Source organism: Brassica napus, unplaced genomic scaffold, assembly GCF_020379485.1.
Source record: "Brassica napus cultivar Da-Ae unplaced genomic scaffold, Da-Ae ScsIHWf_2428;HRSCAF=3137, whole genome shotgun sequence".
Classification (NCBI taxonomy): domain Eukaryota; kingdom Viridiplantae; phylum Streptophyta; class Magnoliopsida; order Brassicales; family Brassicaceae; genus Brassica; species Brassica napus.
Genome location: NW_026015767.1, coordinates 535,001 through 540,000, shown reverse-complemented (window position 1 = coordinate 540,000; position 5,000 = coordinate 535,001).

Below are 5,000 nucleotides of genomic sequence, written 5' to 3'. Positions count from 1 at the left end.
GTGCTGAGTCCAAGGACCAGCATGCTGATATGTGTACTGATGGACAGCCACAGACGTCCTATGTGTGCTGACGGACACACACGGACACACACAGACAGCCACGGACAGCCACAGACGTCCTGTGTGTGCTGATGGACAGCCACTGTCAGCCACGGACACCCATGGACGTCCTGTGTGTACTGAACAGACAGCCCACAAGGGCGAAAATCACCCAAACAGTCCACGGGAAGGGCCAGCGTGCTGAGTCCAAGGACCCGCGTGCCTGATATGTGTACTGATGGACAGCCACGGACGTCCTATGTGTGCTGACGGACAGCCGCAGACGTCCTGTGTGTGCTGGCGGACACCCACGGACATCCTGAGTGTACTGAACAGACAACCCACGTGGGCCAAAATCACCCGAACAGTCCATGGGAAGGGTCAGCATGCTGAGTCCAAGGTCCAACGTGCTGATATGTGTACTGATGCACAGCCACGGACGTCCTGTGTGTGCTGACGGACACACACGGACACCCACGGACAGCCACGGACGTCATGTGTGTGCGTACGGACACACACGGACGTCCTCTGTGTGCTGACAGAAACCCACGGACGTCCTGTGTGTACTGAACAGACAGCCCACGTGGGCCAAAATCACCCGAACAGTCCACGGGAAGGGCCAGCGTGGTGAGTCCAAGGACCAGCGTTCTGATATGTGTACTGATGGACAGCCACAGATGTCCTGTTTGCTGATGGACACACACTGACGCACATGGACACACGCGGACAGCCACAGACGTCCTGTGTGTGCTGACGGACAGCCACAGACGTCCTGTGTGTGCTGGCGGACACCCACGGACGTCCTGTGTGTAATGAACAGACAGCCCACGTGGGCCAAAAACACCCAAACAGTCCATGGGAAGGGCCAGCGTGCTGAGTCCAAGGACCAAAGTGCTGATATGTGTACTGATGGACAGCCACGGACGTCTTGTGTGTGCTGACGGACACACACAGACGTCCTGTGTGTGCTGACGGACACCTACGGACGTCCTGGTTGTACTGACAGACACACACGGCTTACACTGACACACACGGATCGGGATGGTTGGACGGTACGGTCTGAGGGTTGTTGCGGTTCAGTCTCGGCTCGGCTGGATGGTTCTGACTGGGTCTTCTCTTATATGCGATTGTACCTGAAACAAATATGAACCTTTTTATGAGTTTTCTATAAAGTTCAGAACAGAAACAGAGAGGCAAATGGATGAATGAAAAATAAGCAAGATAAGATTTTTTATGGGTTTTAAAATATGGATTAAGGAAATCTAAGAACAGAAAAGATAAATAGAAGAGAAGTATGGTGGTTTGGATCTGTTGCTGGACGTGTGTCTCTCTCAACAAGATCAAAGGATGGTTTGAAGGATAGATATGTATCCGGTTCTTGCTGGATGTATGTCTCTCTGAAGATCGGACAAGAGATGGAATGGATCGATGGACTCCACAAAGAACAATGGATCGGCTCTTTGATATGTCAGACGGCTGCTCTCAATAGTTTTACACAACTGAAAGACAAAACGATTTTCATAAAAGACTTGGCCAAAAATCTGCACACTACAAGGGTTTAAATAGTTTCCCCTTAATGAACTCTAAAATATAAAAGGCCTTGACAAATGGCTGACTCTTAAAAGGACTGACAATTGCCCAAAGTCTTAACCAAAATAAATTAAATAAAACAATAGACCGGTCGCGGATTGAGATGTCCGGATCAGAACTACTATGCTGGAATGTTGCCTCATTAAAACCTTATCAGAAAAACCCAGTGGGACAAAACCCGATGAAGGAAAAAGAGTACAACACATACTACTCCTTCTGATGGACGTCTATATCTCTTAACCGGAAGCAAGTTGGTTGGATGGATTGAGGATGAAGGTGGAAATGGTCAGGCCGGCTTCATTCTGGTCGATGGAGGAGAACTGGCTTGAATGGAAGGAATCTGGAATCTCTAACGGTTCACTGGTGTCTTCAAGCTTCAAGTCGGCCAACTCCAGGATCAATAGTTGCTTGAATCCGGTTTGTTCCTGTGCAAGCAACTCCTGGACATCTTTGGCAAATCCAGCTCTTATAACCCTTGAGCCGGACCTTGTGGTAGGACCTTTGCGGATGATGGGAACCTCAGTCGTGGGTACTACAACACCACGTGGGCCAAAATCACCCGAACAGTCCACGGGAAGGGTCAGCGTGCTGAGTCCAAGGACCACCGTGCTGATATGTGTACTGATGGACAGCCACGGACGTCCTGTGTGTGCTGACGAACACACATGGACACACACGGACAGCCACGGACGTCCTGTGTGTGGTGACGGACACACACGAACGTCCTGTGTGTGCTGACGGACACCCACGTGGGCCGAAATCACCCGAACAGTCCACATGAATGGTCAGCGTGCTGAGTCCAAGGGCCAACGTGCTGATATGTGTACTGATGGACAGCCACAGACGACCTGTGTGTGCTGACAGACACACATGGACACACACGGACAGCCACAGACTTCCTGTGTGTGCTGTCGGACACCCACAGACGTCCTGTGTGTGCTGACGGACACCCAGGGACGTCCTGTGTGTACTGAACAGACAGCCCAAGTAGGCCAAAATCACCCGAACAGTCCACGAGAAAGGCTAGCGTGCTGAGTCCATGGACCAGCGTGCTGATATGTGTACTGATGGACAGCCACAGACGTCTTGTGTGTGCTGACAGACACACACGGACACACACGGACAGCCATGAACGTCATGTGTGTGCTGACGGATAGCCATGGACGTCCTTTGTGTGCTGGCGGACACCCACGGACGTCCTGTGTGTACTGAACAGACAGCCCACGTGGGCTAAAATCACCAAAACAGTCCATGGGAAGGGCAAGCGTGCTGAGTCCAAGGACCAGCGTGCTGATATGTGTACTGATGGACAGCCACAGACGTTTTGTGTGTGCTGACGGACACACACGGACAGCCACGGACGTCCTGTGTGTGCTGACGGACACACACAGACGTCCTGTGTGTACTGAACAGACAGCCCACATGGGCCAAAATCACCCACGGACAGCCAAAATCACCCGAGAAGCCAAAAATTCAAAAGAGTTTAGGATTTCAAGTGTTGATCAAAAGTTGCTGTAGACAGCCGTTTAGACCACGAAATCCCGAACCTTTTAGCATGCAAAACACATGGTTAGAAGCAAAAGAATCAGATTCAAATTCGAAGTATTTTTAACCATTCTTATCAAGCATGCAAAAAATCAGATTTAAATTCGAAGTATTTTTTTTTTACCTTAAAAATACTCTCGGAAACACAACCAATGTCTACTAGTGACAGACTGAAAATAAGTGTTTTGTCTATATAAGGGGTAGACACTCTTCTGAGCCTACCCTCAGTACCCGAAGGGGTATGTAGTGTTGGACTGCTCGGTCCAACACTATCGAAGGCTGGGTTGAGGTCGATGGCCGGATTGTCTCCGGTGAATTTTCTGGTAACTTTTCCGGCGAATTTTCTGGCGGACCGTTTTGCCCCTAACTTCAAATTTTCGCGCTTGTGTGGTCTTGGCCTGGTTTCATCCGTCTTCCAGTTGCTCTTTTTATTACATCTCAAGAGTGGTTGGAAAGATTGATATTAGCGGGGCAAATGAACATTCGGCGTATGAGTGGTGATTGGATAGCTAGTGTTTGTAGGTTCTGTTCTCGCGCACCCAGCTACAGACTAACTATCCTCCTCAGTTTCTTCACTAGCATAGTTTTATGCTTGTTGAAATGATCCGGGGCCTGTGTTGCGTACCTATCTGGAAGGAATAGTTAAGCTTTTCTTAAAATGTTGTTTGCGGCATCTCCTTCAGTGGGGAATTCGTGAACACATAAGCCGGCACTTGTGATCCTTGCGTCCTTGCATAATTTATGCATTGTTCGCAAAGGTGAATAAGCTGTTTGCTGAGATCTCGGTTGTGGAAATATTATGGCGGTGAATCAAAGAAATTCTGTCCCGCTAAGCACGTTTTTCTTCGGACAAAAGATGACGGTCAAGTCTGCGTCTGTTCCCACTTTCCATGTGTTTGCGGGAATATGACGTGGTCTCTCCCTGATTTATGAATGCTACCTCATTGATCCTGCCAGTAGTCATATGCTTGTCTCAAAGATTAAGCTATGCATGTGTAAGTATGAACGAATTCAGACTGTGAAACTGCGAATGGCTCATTAAATCAGTTATACTTTGTTTGATGGTAATTACTACTCGGATAACCGTAGTAATTCTAGAGCTAATACGTGCAACAAACCCCGAGTTCTGGAAGGGATGCATTTATTATATAAAAGGTCAACGCGGGCTCTTCCCATTGCTATGATGATTCATGATAACTCGACGGATCGCATGGCCTTAGTGCTGGCGACGCATCATTCAAATATCTGCCCTATCAACTTTCGATGGTAGGATAGTGGCCTACCATGGTGGTAACGGGTGACGGAGAATTAGGGTTTGATTCCGGAGTGGGAGCCTGGGAAACGGCTACCACATCCTAGAAAGGCAGCAGGCGCGCAAATTACCCAATCCTGACACGGGGAGGTAGTGACAATAAATAACAATACCAGGCTCTTTGAGTCTGGTAATTGGAATGAGTACAATCTAAATCCCTTAATGAGGATCCATTCGAGGGCAAGTCTGGTGCCAGCAGCCGCGGTAATTCCAGCTCCAATAGCGTATATTTAAGTTGTTGCAGTTAAAAAGCTCATAGTTGAACCTTGGGATGGGTCGCCCGGTCCGCCTTCGGTGAGCACCGGTCGGCTTGTCTCTTCTGTCGGCGATATGCTCCTGGCCTTAACTGGCCGGGTCGTGCCTCCAGTGCTGTTACTTTGAAGAAATTAGAGTGCTCAAAGCAAGCCTACGCTCTGTATACATTAGCATGGGATAACATCATAGGATTTCGATCCTATTGTGTTGGCCTTTGGGATCAGAGTAATGATTAACATGGACAGTCGGTGTAGACAAT